The sequence below is a fragment of the Macrobrachium rosenbergii genome, chromosome 3 (assembly GCF_040412425.1).
Source record: "Macrobrachium rosenbergii isolate ZJJX-2024 chromosome 3, ASM4041242v1, whole genome shotgun sequence".
In the NCBI taxonomy this organism is placed as follows: domain Eukaryota; kingdom Metazoa; phylum Arthropoda; class Malacostraca; order Decapoda; family Palaemonidae; genus Macrobrachium; species Macrobrachium rosenbergii.
Window position 1 is genome coordinate 11,701,198 of NC_089743.1, and position 16,352 is coordinate 11,717,549.

A 16,352-nucleotide genomic window follows, 5' to 3' on the forward strand; every position below is an offset into this window, starting at 1 on the left:
CACACTGGACTTTTACGGAACGCGCCCATCTCTCCCTCCTAGACCGTTTCGAGATTCGAGCACAGGTCCAGTCCACCTTGGTCCAGTTGTGAGGTGGACGCTCTACCACCCAAGCCACGAGAGAGAGAGAGAGAGAGAGAGAGAGAGAGAGAGAGAGAGAGAGAGAGAAAAGCCACAAAGAGGCCACTGACCGCAAACACGTACCTTTGTGACCTTCCGATGGCTCAAGGGGCCTCAGAATGGACATCGGGTGACATCACCACAAAAGGAAAGAGACAAAGGAATACAACACCAAAACCTGGAGTTATATATATGGGAGGGGGGAACGAGTCATCCGATACGAGAAGGAGAGACGCCACTTCGAAAGTACCAAAAGGTACAAGTGAAAATGAAAGCGGAAACCACTGTTATTAGTTGTAATCGAGACCTGTCTTATCATCTTGTACTCTACTCTGTATCTGAATGTGATCTTGAACTACAGCCAAGAGATATACGGCAACTCGTAAATCATTCCAATTACCGCATCTGATTTCCGCTGGAGAGAGAGAGAGAGAGAGAGAGAGAGAGAGAGAGAGAGAGAGAGAGAGAATATAATAAATTCATCTCGTGTCAATATGCGAAAGCAAGAATAATTCCAAATACCCTTAACCACTGTCTAGGTGCCCTTGACAAAACCTACGCCCTTCACATACCGAACACTCACATTTCAAAAGCGCAAACCATTTAGTAGTTCGCCGTTTAAAAAAAATAAAGGTGAATAAAAACAAAAACCTAAAGGTATACATCCGAACGAAAACAAAATATGAACAAGTTTGCTCTAAAAATCAAAACAAAATTGTGCAAACTAGCTGAACCCTATCCCAATCAAACAAACAAAAACCCAAGTGTGAGATTGTTCAAACTTCTCTCTCAAACGATCAAGCAGAGAGAGAGAGAGAGAGAGAGAGAGAGAGAGAGAGAGAGAGAGAGAGAGAGAGAGAGAGAGAGAGAGATTGCCTAAATTTCTTGTCATACGCTAACCTTTCTCTGAATAAAATTTCAAAGAAAAGTGTTCCAAGCGTCATCGAAGAACTTATTATGTACTGAAATATACAAGAGTATAGGCTAGATCTTAGCGTCGAAAAATAGTCTTTGATTAACAAGATTTCAGTCTCTTCTCAGGGTTTAAATAAGTGTGTGAATAATATATTACCGTTAGAGGCAATCGTCAAAAATATTATTCACTTACATCCAAACAGATTTCCGCATATTATTATTATTATTCTTCTCTCTCTCTCTCTCTCTCTCTCTCTCTCTCTCTCTCTCTCTCTATATATATATATATATATATATATATATACATATATACTGTACATACATACATGTATGTATATATATATACATATACATATATATATATAAATAAACAAATATAAAACATACATATACATACATAAATAAACAAATGAAAACTCCGAGGCGAAAGCTGAACGCCAATCCACAACCAAACATCAAATGCAAATTTAAACGATTTTCAGTTGCAGTAGAACATATCTCTTTCCTTTAGTCAGGTCTAAATGACAGTCATATCCAACCTCAATACTGGCAGTCAATAATATAGGCTACTGTTCCTCAGGGAACTCAACTGGAAAAAAGAAAAGTTGGCCTTACAGGACTCCTGAGACCCGGCCTCTCCGACTATACTTCACAAGAAGGGGCGGGGGAAAGGGAACCACACCCCTTTCCATCCAACACCAGTCACCTATAAGGCCTTCAATGCGAGCACATGGCAGTCCAATATATAATACTGAACACACCACAAAAGCATCTCATAGCAACTCGAGCGTATCTGGGGGATGGTTTTCGAATTACGTACAGGCCATTACATCGGACGCGACGCTGCCTTACTTAAAACGACATTTGCACAAACGTATAAAGGCATTTCTGCAAGGCTCGACAATGCGGTACAAGGGACAGGGTAACAGAAATAGAGAACGTGGGACTGCGGGGGGAGGGTTGCATTTAACCCCCGGCCACTATCCAAAGGGGGATATCCCCTCCCACAAGAATGGGGAAGGAGCTGTATGAAATAGATGAGTTTATGAATGCTGTTTGGAGGGGAAAGGTGACGGCTCTGAAGCCACGTTCAACTCTTCAGACAGCAACCGTGCCGCCTCCCACCCTAACCCTAACCCCCACCCCCAACCCCAACCCCGGCCGATCAAGAACGTTGTCAGACGAGCGGTAATAGCGAAATATTGGAATACGTTCTGAAGAATTCTAAGCGTGACAGGTACAGAATGTTCTAAAGTATCAGGAATATTTTTTCGGGGTTAGCGTCACAAGAAAGGTCAAGGACGACGAAAGACTGGGGCGAAAAATCATTTCCAATCTTGCTTAATATAACTCTGATTCGGCTGAGAACTGGAGACCTGAAATCCATTCAAGCTTATTCTTAATACACAACGGCTTTTATAAGCATATGAGCTACACCACTAAACCAGAAAACACTAGCTTCGACAATTCCAAATAGGCTACAAAACTCTGTAACAAAACAAGGGGGAACTACCGTTATGAGGAAAATTAGTGCTTTGAAAAACCTCAAGTAGCAAACAACACCCAAACAGAAGTCGACGAGTGACCGGCTCTAGGGGTTCATTTTGTAGAAGGGAGACAAAAGCGGTAGCAAAAAGGAGGTTACTCAGAAAAGAGGATGATTTATACGGACGGGGGTGGGGGGATGTGAACTGGTAACCCATAGTTGTCCCGGGAGATCATCAAGAGTTAATTTGTAGCAGCGAGGGGACCTATGTGCGGCAGAGACCACATGGGGACAAGAAGAAACGCACAAAAAAGGGGGGGAAAATGCCATAAATGGTCACTTAACGAAGATCGGATTTACTGATAACGGAAGGAACCTCGGCTCTACGAACGGTAAGGTTCTGAAATGAACAAATGGTGTGGTATAAAGGCAATGAACAAACAGTGTTCTAAAAGAGTACACAGACGTTCAACTAATGTCCTAAAAGCAAGAGAGAAACAACAATGCATGTTTTAAAATGCTGCAGAAACATCATCGCTGATGCATGAGCACCTGAGACCTCATCATTACTTCACTTCACAGAATAAAAGCCGCTAGTAAACAATTGCAGACGATTTCAACGAAATGCAGACTAAATGGACACCAAAGCTACTCCAAAAACCAACAGCATGACGGTACTAAAAACCCAACAGAAAGGCTAATTCATGAAACAATGACCGGTTACGCAGAACCCTGAAAAAGATCCCTGAACTCAGATATGAGTATCATTGATGCGTAATCAACAAATACAGCCAGTACAGAGCCAAGGTCATTATGCTTCCAATAGCACGTAAGAATGTTAAGGAAATAAAAAGGACGCGATATTCAAACTTCGGTCGGCAATTAAACGTACAAAGGGCAGGCTTTCCAGTCTACCTGCCCAAGAACAATGAGTTAGTTGGTAGATAAAATCACTTTCAATTACCGAAATGTACACAAACATACAAGGCTGCTCAGCTCAACAGGCTGACGTTGTTTACGAGTAATTAAAATTTAATCTTGAAAACAACGCAATTAAAATTCAATTTAATTGAATTTGCCTAACTAACTTACAAAGCCTCAGAAACGGCAGCTTTAGGAAAACTTAAACCAACAATGATTGGGGGAAATGATCTTATTTTAACAATTAAACAGACTGCTAGTATTAACTGAATGTACATGAATGTGAATAAAAATAAAATAAATAAATAAATAAAAATAAATAAAGATATTGCAAACGTGTTTTGCCTCGAATAACTCGATTTGATGTACCTGTGACCAGGACCCACTCAGAGTGGGTCCTGCCTGTGACCTCTGATTGGCTGGAACACAATGACCAGTCTTTCCGGTCGCCCCGAAGGAAACCGTAGACAAGGCAGCACGAGGTGGATTGAACATAAAAGATAAGACCGGAGAAATGCAGTTGCGCATGCGTGTGAGCGTGCGTGTTCCTAGACCTAGAGGGACCTTCAGCACCACAATTCCCGCGAAAGGCACCAAACTCCTCCTGCGGCTCAGGGGTCCTCCACCAGCAGAGAGAGAGAGAGAGAGAGAGAGAGAGAGAGAGAGAGAGAGAGAGAGAGAGAGAGAGAGAGAGAGAGACCTTTGGCCCGGACTAACCCAAAATTCTCTTCAGGAATTCCAGGCCCTCGGCGACGGAAACCAGAGAAAAATAATAGTTCAGTTCCCACCGTTTTGCCACAGAAAACATTCTCCGCATTTCCTCCATTTAACATTTCATTTCTATTTACTCTATTGACAACTATAACTATAGGCTGTACCTCCACTCTCTTTCACAGGCAACCTACGGATACTAAGGTTTTTCTGTCCCATTAAAGAAATAACATACCGCTTCCCTTCATTTAGTTCTCTGGAAGATAAGACATGCATCTTAAGAATCTATTCTTGATCATAATGAAGCCGTTACAACTCCCTCTCACTAGCTTAAAATTAGAAAAAAAAATGTACGAGTTAACTATATATGTAACCGTATCAGAGAAAAACAAATAGGCCTGTCTGAAAGGGTAAAAAATCAAAAAATCAAAGAGGACTAAACCTTGAAAAACAAAAAAAGGAAAAAGTCTGGAAAGCTTGACCCGGATGTGGTATAATACTGCTCATTTCTAACTTCAAGTAAAGGCCAGTGTCCTACAAATCTGCGACGGGTGGGGGTGCTGACGAAGCAGTCACCTCACAAACAGAACCTATAGGTAAAAATGTCATATAAAAACCCTATGTGTTGAACTGCAAAATAACAATTCCTTGCTAAATTATCAATTAATCTACTAGTAGAAACATTTTTTTTAAATCTAATTATTTTTCCCAGCTAAAAGCAAGGACGGAGAAAAAAGACACACAAAAAGGATCCAGAATTTCTGACAGGTCGAGACCACAACCAAACAGCACATTCCGATTGAATGATATCCCGAGCTTTGAAAATAAGCGGGTCGGGGTGTCGGCAATCACACGGACCACCACCGAAGTCGTCATGCGATGACATAATGATATGGCAAATTAGGCCACCTGGCCCTCCCGGCCCACCTCCGGCTGGAAAGGAGAAAAGAAAGAAAGAAAAAAAAAAGGGGGGGGGGGACATAAAACCAAAAGAAAATATAATGCTACCAACGATGACACTCCACAAAGTTATAGCAGTACGATAGGTGCCCCTTTAGACGGGTATGTCTCCCATATGTTAAGAAAAGAAGTAACCTGAGTGTGAGTTTGTTATGACTGCTGTTAGGTTACTGATATATCAATACAGTAAAAAGCTTAAGTAACAGGAGAGAGAGACAGTCAAGACAACAAGTCCCGGCCTGTGAGAAGTTAAGGATAATCCAGAAGTGAAAGCGCCTTCATTCTGCCTATTTATGTAATGGTCGCTGGCGATAGATGATATCCTCGCTATCCGTTAAGACGGCAAGTCTTAATAGAATTCATTACCCGTTCACTATTGTTCTAGCGCAACGGGGAACAATATATAATTGGATGCAAATTGCGTTTTATTATTTACACTATTCATCATAGTATTACCCTTGCCAATGTCATTAATATGATCACACTCTTTCTCTCTCTCTCTCTCTCTCTCTCTCTCTCTCTCTCTCTCTCTCTCTCTATATATATATATATATATATATATATATATATATATATATTTTCATACATATATAATATATATACTGTATATATACACTCCTCCAATCTTAACAATTATTTTAGGATGAAGTAGCTTTCACCTTGCCCTTTATAATAAACGCTGGTTTCAACTACCACAGGCATCTAACTTCCAGGTACTTAATTCATTACTCAAGTCCACAAAGGTCCAATGAGCTTTTACTGGGACAAGCCCATTCCTAACCCTCCCACACAAATGCATACATACAAACAAACATACATACATACATACATAGGCCTATGCATACATATATATATATATATATATATATATATATATAATAATAATAATAATAATAATAATAATAATAATAATAATAAGTACGGAACACGGACACAGGTGACGGCCCTCCATCCAGCAAACATTCGGGTACTGAACACAATCACATCCTCCCCCGTAAATCTATCATCCGCCATTGTAGAACGGCAGCGGAATCAAGTGTTCATCACCAGAGATGAGGGGCATCTGCGCTGCCCTGCTCTGAACCTTAATGGCGGGGGCAACTGGCTGGGGCATCTGGCAGCAGCACCAGGTGAAGTGCTTATTGTTTCTTTCTTCCTCCAACGTTACCTGCAGGAGAACTTGTCTAACATGTCCTCCGAGACCGCAGAGGTGACGAAATGTGTCCTGGAGATAAACTTGACACCACTTTTCTTCGTGCTGTCTGTTATAGACAATACTGACACACGAGCGGCAAATAAACACATAAGAACATCTAAAAATCATACCGAATGACACCCAAATACAATGTCAAAACGCAATAAAACACCAGCAGAATAATAAAATGAACATGCATGACGAAAATTATGAAGGTGAAACGACCTTGCATATCAATGTACAAGACATCATTCCATAAATAAATATTAGGACACGTGCAGATATCGTAAAATAAGTAGCTATGCAAATTATCTCAAATTCTTTAAATATCACAAGATGAATGTAATTTTGTACGTGCAAACGAATAATTAACAACTTAGGTTAATGCACTAATATACACACCAGTCAGCAGAAAACATTCGAAATAACTATAAATCACGCTACATGTAAAATAAAAACTTATGAGTTCTCCTATAATAATATAAAGAACCAACCCATATCCAAACAAACCAATCTATGGCAAAAATGTTATAACCACCACACACCTCAAGTTTGGACAAGCACACCCTTTGGGTTGGAGAGAAGGCACTCACATAGAATCCTTCCAAGTGGTGAGGACTCGACCATGTCATGCTTTCAAATTCTCGTGGTTTTGATTATTTAATTTGGTGCCTTTTGTATTTCCTATCTTTCCTCCGTTACCACACTGTGCCCTTCGAATGGTTGCATACAAACAAACAAGCACTAAGTCTCTGTTTGCAATTTTCCCCACAATTATCAGTTGGTTACTTGTCGGCAGTGGGTCTGAACACCCAGTGTGAATACCGCCAAATTCATACGATTATGTTTACAACAGACAGACACTATACGTTTGTGCATAGGCTATGTGTGGTTCATCAGCAAGCGATTCTCTGCAAGCCTGATATAAATGACACGCACGCTATTATTTACCCTGTTACTGTATTTGTGTTTTAAAGCACAACACGGCGACGATAACAAAGATAATAAAGATTATATATATATATATATATATATATATATATATATATATATATATATATATATATAAATATAAATATAAATATAAGCATCGTTATTGTCACCGCTGTGTGCTTTAAAACGCAAATGACATACAGTAAGAGGGTAACTAATAGAGTCACTCTGGCATAATGTATTCATGTTGGCAGCGGTTTGCACAGCCTTGCATTACATCACAAACCAAGCATTTAATCTCATGTCATATCATATCATATGAAAGTCCCTTGTTTCCCTTACATTAATTATACCAAAATTTTCCACACAACTTAGGCGTTGTTGATCTTTGTCCTACCGGCACAGTTTACATTAATCAATCAATCAACTGGGGCTCATCTGTATCTGAATGACTTCACCGTACAGCGGGGTCAGCTTTATAATTAATCTAAGACTAATCACCGCAAATATCCCTCTGATTCGGAGGGGGAAGACGGGAGGAGACCATTTTGCAATTTCGCTGTGGATGGATGGAGAGTGTTCGCCCTCCCCTCGCAGGGGGGATGATATTAATACTTGAAGAGCGAAAGTCTGCACTGGTGATGAATGAATAAGTAAGAATGAACTCATTAGATGTACAAATTGTTAATAAAATTTACAAAGTAATGAAATGATGGAGAAAAGGTGACGAAGCCTAAGCTGAGACCTTTCTCGCTTCCTTTGACTCTCCATAAAGAATAACAGTAATAGACTTCACTTCAGGTTTAGTCCATTTGCAAGTCCAGTATGATATGAAGACAGTGACGAAATTACGCATACGTCATGCCTTTATATTCCTTGCCTTACAAATTAAAAATACAAATAGCATAGGGACCAAATACGTTTTTATTTCCTTACCGGGCATAAGAAAAGTTTGCTGTGACACGTAGCTGCACGAAAATAAAAGTCACCACCTAAACACTGAAACAACGACCAACACACCTTCCACCTCCCACTAAGACCAACCTCTTCTTTCTTCAGCGTCCCCGTCGCCGGCGCTTCACCCCTCCCAGCCCCCCCACCAACATCGATGCCACCGCTACCGCCCGTGGGATGGGCCAAAAGACTATAGCTGTGCCCCGAGAGCTACCCTGCAATCGGCTGAATGAAAAGGCCAGGAGACCCAAGCATATTGCATGCCATTAATGCGGCAGAGGTCCTGCAGCGTCGGTGGCGACCCTCCCTATTTCTCGCTCTCTTTCTCTCTCTCGGAGGCAGCGAATCCCGACCGGGGTGGGGCTGTAAAAACGCTCGCCATTCGCTTTATTCAGCTGCTCGTCGGCGTTGCTTTCTTATTCGTCATCATTGTCGTCTTTGTAGGGGTCCAACAGTCAATCCCTGCCGGGGAACTGCTGGGATGGTGGGGTTGAAACAGTCGCCAGCAAAGGACGTGGCGACGGGAGGCCAGCCAGTCGTCGAGGGGAGAGCGAATGCATGGAAGAGTCAAAGAAAAAATGAATATAGAGAGTTCTATGATATAAAATTCATAGACTGGGAGATGAAAAATAAATAAATAAAACAAAAACAGCAAAATGTCATATAACAATAAGTATACATAAACCACAAGAAGTGTCCATATGCACAAATATTGCACAGTAAGAAATGTATTATGTAATGAAAATGCCTCCACTAATTATGAAACATTTCGCTCACAGGAAAAATAATTTGTGTATGAGAGAGAGAGAGAGAGAGAGAGAGAGAGAGAGAGAGAGAGAGAGAGAGAGAGAGAGAGATCCAAAAGTCCCTTTTTCATAAACTCCGTTAGTCACTGAAGAAAATCTCCCGCGAACTCCCTTAAAACTCCACGGAGTGTGGAGGGAGGGAGGGCGTGGAATCAAGACTTCCAAGTGCAAGAGGTCCGACTCGAGAGAAAGTCACTCAACTATGTCTGGGAAGTTCGTGAACTTTCTGAAGTTCGGCTTCCGAATAATAATAGTAATAATAATGCATTATGATAAAAATCATAGAAGAAATATTACCTAAAACCGAGGGAAATGAAGAATGACGCGGGTAACAGAAGTAAGTCATATCGTCGTAAACACATAATAATAGCAGACATACTGTACAAAATGAACCTTCAGAATAATGTAAACAAAAAATCTAAAATAAATTCAAATCAATTCTAAATGACTACTCTAACACATTTGACAAGTGTAGCCCTATAAATGGCGAAAAACAGCTTCTCTGGCCGCGCCAGTCCTTCCATGTAGGTATGTGGTTCCTGAGAGCACAGTTTGTCAACATAACTTAGGTTACAGAAGGGTGAACGGATGCCCCAAAACTGCTATTTCCATTACTAGAAAGTCTGCATTTAATGTGAGGTGAGTAAAACTATTTAAATTTGCACAGAAACACAACTTTCTTTCACGAATAGCTTTGTATGCCTTTAACTAAATTTGGGCATGTTATCTTCCAAATTACACAACCATGGGAATATTTCAAAAGGATTCTGTAAAATATTTCTACAAGTATTAATCAGTGAACATATACAATGAATATTACAATAATTTTCTTTGTCATTTCCGATGCAGCTGTACAATGTACCTTATACCTTTCATTCATGCCAAACTGAATCTTGTATCTCTATCATTGTACTTGATCAGCACAAACTATAACAAACTAAACGGTATTTTGTATTAAACTCAAGAAAGACAGTAAATAATCAACTCTCTTTCCAAGTCTGAATATGCCATTTCCAGTAATATTATTGCACGCAGTTTCTCTGAGGTGACTGGGATTCTTCCGTGCTTTTTTGTCCAGCTACAGTAAATGGTTTACAGAATTCTTGTAGTGACAATAAAATCAGTCTTTCCACGTTTTACAGAAACCATAAAAAGATACAATTAATGACTAAAATTCCTGAACTGCTCCACAGGCTTTTGGCAAATTTTAATACGCCGAAATTCCTACACCTATTCTGTCGTGAAGTTTAGGCATACGACAATGGACATATTTTTTTAAAAATTACCGAATTTATAGAAATATTTACATAAACGGACACAAACATATATATATACATATATACACACACATATATATATATACACACATATCATATGTATGTGTATATATATATATATATATATATATATATATATATATATATATATATATATATATATATATGTATATGTGTGTGTGTATATATATATATGTATGTATATATACTATAAGTATGTGTAAGTAGGCTATATATATATATATATATTATGTGTTTAGTATAATTAATTGAGGGTTCTTCAATAAAAAAGCTTTTATACAGCACACACTTTTGGAACCCGACTCTAACTGGAGTGCCGTAGGGAAAGCATTCAATGTTGTTAAAAATCTCCATAATTTTATTTTAGCCGTAGCGCAAGTAAGAGACAATGTAAGATGTACACATAAGCTATATATATATATGTATATATATATAATATATATATATATATATATATATATATATATATATATATATATATATATATATATATATACTGTATACACACACACACACACACACATATATATATATATATATATATATATATATATATATATATATATATATATATATATATATATATATATATATATATACATTTATATATATAATAAAATCTGCGTTTCCTGCATCATTAAATGTTGAAGAAAGCCGAATTAGTCAAAATTCTTGCACATGCACACTTTCTACATCGAACATATGAAACTACAAACATTCTGATACGAAATGCAAAAATTCTACGGTTGAACTACAGAATGCAATACTTGGTAAATCCAGGAGATTCCATCCAGGCACGGAAAGGGTGACAAAAAATGCCATGAGAGAGAGAGAGAGAGAGAGAGAGAGAGAGAGAGAGAGAGAGAGAGAGAACTCTTTCGCACCCTCCTCATTCTAAATGCATGAAAAAATATCATTCTTGTAAACTCCGAACAAGGCAGGCTGAGTAGGAAAAGCAGGAAGGAAAGATGGCGGAGAAAATACCTGATATTTCTCTTGGACAGCAAAACCGTCCTTACGCCCCCTTCTCTATTTTTTCTCGCAGTCTCCAAGCTCCTCCTCGGGGAAACTTTCGAAGGTAAACACCTTTCTAAAGTACGAAGAAGAATAATCAAGGATAAATTAGTTGTCCCCACAAAGCAAAGCCAACATGCTTTAGGGTAAACTAAATTTGCCTCTGATCTGTAGGCAGAAATCACCCCACCCCTTTATTATTATTGTGTCATATTAAGCAGCAGTCTTATATAGTGAGGTCATCTGGGATTATCAGTGCGGGTGCATATTAAAAACACCCAAATAACTTATCAGTTAATTTCATCCATTAAAGTATGGACATACGAATGTTTTACAAGCAGATCTAGGCAGAAACACCAGCATATACATACAGTATATATATATATATATATATATACATATAGTATACAATATATAATATATATATATATATATACACACACACACGTCAATAATATACTTCGTCAATGGCAATGGCTTAAAATAAATTCGAAACCGGTCTTATTTTTTCACCTGTGGTAACGTGTGATAAACAACGAATCATGTGTTAAAGTAATCATATATATATATATATATATATATATATATATATATATATATATATATATATATATATGTACATATGTGTGTGTGTGTGTGTGTGTTTATTATATATATACATATGATATCGTTTGTGCGTATAGGCCTATTTAACGAACTGGAAATAAAGATGAAAAATGAAAGGATCAAATTGAAAATAAAACCTTAAAGATGGTTTTATCTCTCTAGACGGCAAAAGGCAGATCCTCCGGTAGGGGATAGGCCTACAAAAGTAATAGAAAAGCTTCCACTCGACTGAATAAACAAAAAGGACAATTCCCCGCCATTGCAGCGCAGTTCCAATTAAATGAAAGGACACTTAAAAAAAATAATACACAACACATCCGTACGTACGGTCATATATGAAGCCCATCCATGCCTATTATATACAGTATATATATATACACACACACACACTAATACACGCAGATATGAACGTACACCCACTAAATATAGCTCGTTTTCTTTCTGTGACCGAAGTTCCCCTTTGTCATAGAACACAGTTGCAGGGCAACAGAAAAAGAAGGAAAATCAATGTTTGCGTAACACCATTTTCTTCTTTTTTGCTTTCTTTCTCGGGGTTACGCTCCCTCTCGTGCCGGCCATAAAGAGAAGCGGATACTAATGCAGCAATTTCCAGATTAATTAGTTAAGAAGAGGAGTGAAACCACACCTCCGTCTGTATACGTAAACACCCACAGGTGTATCTGAATATTTTAATGTTATTATTATGAACGCTTTCACATTCATAGGCTTAAATTACTTCGAAGATCTTAGTACTACTAAGATGGGCAAATCAGGTTAGTAGTAATAGATATCTATGGCAAAATACGGTACCTACGAACAATAAATTTCGACTTAATGATTCCCTTTGAACAATACACAAGAACCTATTAGGCGTAAATTGAATGTTTCCCTTAACTTTTTTCTCTCTTACAATACACACACATAAAAATATATATATATATATATATATATATATATATATATATATATATATATATATATATATATATATATATATATAAAGTTGATATAAACTTGGTATGCAAGCAGTTATTGCCCAGGTAATTCCTATGCAGTTGCTATATACTTCTTTTAGACATCGGAGAAAGTCTGAAATTTATTTCTGTTCCACACGATTGTGCCAATGATTTCTATCTACAGACCAAATTAAAGAAGCAAAATGAGCAAATTAAAGAAGCCTAAACCCTAGAGACAGGCTATGGAAGGTGATTCCAGGGAAACAAGGTAGTGGTGAGGTGTGGTGGAGGTTGTGGTGGGGGGGGGAGGAGAATCTGCGGCTACAGAGGAAAGAGAGGCGAGAGGCAGGATAAGGAAAACAAGAAAAGTAGGAGGTAAAAGGGGAAGTATACAAAGAGGGGAAAAGGTATTCGAGGGAAGCAAAGTAAAATGAATGGGAACAGCACTTAGACCTAACACCGGGGAGTAACAAATCACCCTGAAGTCTTCTCTCTCTCTCTCTTTCTCTCTCTCTCTCTCTCTCTCTCTCTCTCTCTCTCTAGATACAGGAATACCTTATAAACTTCTCTTAAAATTATTCATGAGTAAAGTTGGGCACTAAATCTCTCTCTCATACATAAATACATCAGAACTTTCCATTCTCTTGAATATTTTATGAAACTGAACATAAGGACCTTTTCCTTATTTTGAAATATAATTCATATCTACAGTATAAAAAAAAAATCGTTGAAGTAAACATTAATTTATATCGCCCAAGTTTGACTAACGTCGAGAGACAAAAAAACAGTACGGTATTTCATAAAAGCGACAAATGACTGACTACGAGTAAATAGGCTAAATGGAATAGCCCTGCACCTTAATAGACTATTCACTTCTTTCCATAATAGTTGGAAAACCTATTCGTGCGCAAGCTGCTGTATCGCTAACAATTTTAATTAGGTTATGAAAATTAATCAGGTTTTGTAACCACAATCTACAAGCTGGATCAGCCTTGTACTATATAGCCTATATATAAACTGAACGTTGAGTCATTTATATAATATTAAACCTTATTGAAAATAACAGCAGACCAGCCCAGTCATACTGTCAATTCGCATAATACTGATAACTAACCGCCATCACACATCTTAATTCTTATGGTTATTTAAAGAGGCCCTAATATTGGCCCTGTTCGGCGAGGCTCCTTGTGTTAGTGAGCCGTTTGGTTATCAGGCGTGGTTCTTTTTGCTTCAAAGACCTGAGTATTCTTGAAAATTGCTGAGGCGTTACTCCTTTAGGAAATAATAAAGAAAACACTGTTTTCGTCTGGGGAACTTTCTTGTCACTTTAAAAAGCAGTGCAAGTATGACAGAATACTTCAAAGTTCATTATTTCTCTAACGGCATGGCCTGATTACATTTCCTGAAGCTTAATACTTTTAAACCACATAGGCCTATGGCAAAAGCAATAACATTCTTTATTTTCTCCCATTAGAATCCTACACACCGTTAAATAAAATTATTACACTCATGCGACCCGTGCAAAACACTTGTATACACAACTCCTATAACGTATGTGTATGCACAACATGCAAATGTTTGATATAGCAAAAGCTTTTAATGTCTATACTTTTTCACAATGAGCACTAAAAATCCTTTAAATGAAAAATTTTAGTTAACTTTTTTTCATGTACAGCATAGCAACTCCGCAATACATTAATATTACCGGCGAGTATTAGCATTACCGGTACCTAAATGAGTTCCTATTGCAAGACAATCTGCGCTTTAAACCGACGAATTACCGAAAACATAATTTTGTTCCATAACCTCCTATTGAAGGGAGTTCCACCACTTCTTAATTTAGTTATTGCATACAACAGATAACTGGAATAAACATTTCTGAGAGGAACAGCGCTTGCTGTAACCTAAAGGGAAACGAGAATTTACATCATCTGACTACTAGCCTAATCCTGGAGGATTCTATTGCCTCCAAACCTCCATGTTTAAAACCCATCCACATTAGATAATATATAAGTATATATTTTCTCAAAATACGTTACTCTCTATTTGAAACACAATAAAAGAAACTACTTCATGCACTGACTGGTTTTCCCAGTACTTCAGACTTCTACGCAACATTCGATAAACATATTACTTGAAAGGAATTATCGTTATAGCGAAGAGGTTTTGCAAACAGAAGTGGAACTTTTTGTGTTGTTTTTCAATTCCATAAGTAAGCCGCTGCAATTCCTTAATAAATTTCGAGCCTATAGATCTGAATTATTCTATAAACTTTATACAAACAATACACGAGTGCATATTCCCACATGCTCTAAGCTAGAACGACTTGCAATAGCAGTGCACTGTCTCAAAACATAACCGTAACCAACTGCACAGAAGCATATTAGGAGAATACGATAACGAGTCGCGCCACACTTGGAGCCTCATGCCACGTGCAAAATTTAATTAGATATTGATGAAATGAAATAACAACAAGAACGCGACATTCGCGAACAGTCGCTTTAAGAAATAAAGAAAGCGGGAGCCTTTCAGCGTCTTCCGCAAGGCAACTTTGAGCGATTGCAAACAAACTTTAATTAACAGTTTACAGCGTGGAAAACTCGCCCATGATCCTGGTTTCTCCATAACATATTCCCAGAGTAATAAGTCGTGCATTATTAACGAAAGCCAATTAAAACATTACTGAACGCGAGACAAATGTACAAAAATAACACGGTTCCAATAAACATTCATTTTACAAACAAAACGTGGGCGAGTGCGACCGAAACTCGATCAACCGAAAAAAATAATTAATTAATTGATTTTTAAAAAATCATGAAGCATATAAAACAATTTGCATTTAAAAGAAATTCAAGGCAGGATGAGAGTATAAGCGTATCTTTTAACACTCCACACGAAAGTAATCACATTCAGCTAAAAATGAAACGATATAAAGGCCTGACGACTAAAACTGCGCCTGAACGTGTGAACTGTTGTTGATACTATTATATAAGACTTTAATAACGACCAGCGCTCTTTGCACCTCATCTGAAATGCATGGCTATTCAATACCCGGGGTTGTAGCTGGCGTGGCGCCGCAAACATCACTTCCCTTTAATAAAAATAAATTTTACTCATTGCACCAACACGCGTGTTTCTCTCCCGAAGACTTTTCCCCCCAAAAATCATTCTCATTCGAAGGGGGGAGGTTTAGCGTTTCTTTCAAAATGTATTTCCGTGTGAATAAGAATCAAGACTATTTACCAATGAATGAGTAATGTTATTCAAGAAATGAGCTCTTCTCACAGATTCACCCAATTTGATATTTACTGCAATTTTAGATTATTCATTTCGAATTATTGGAAAAAAATCTGACATTATCGTAAACGAAGTCACATTCAGACGCGAGGGTCTCCGTGGAGCTGAATGTTAAACTTTCGAAGTTCACTTGCAAAATCGCTCCCAAATAGAGCAACAAATTTCTCCGCTTGGGCTGGC

At 38.0% G+C, this 16,352-nt stretch overlaps 1 protein-coding gene across 13 annotated transcripts in view; it reads right to left on the reverse strand.

Moving 5' to 3' along the window:
• The window catches only part of LOC136852684 (latrophilin Cirl-like), a 1,484,851-nt gene that overhangs the window by 218,581 nt on the left and 1,249,918 nt on the right, over nt 1-16,352 (reverse strand). The gene's annotated exons all lie outside the window — the stretch shown is intronic.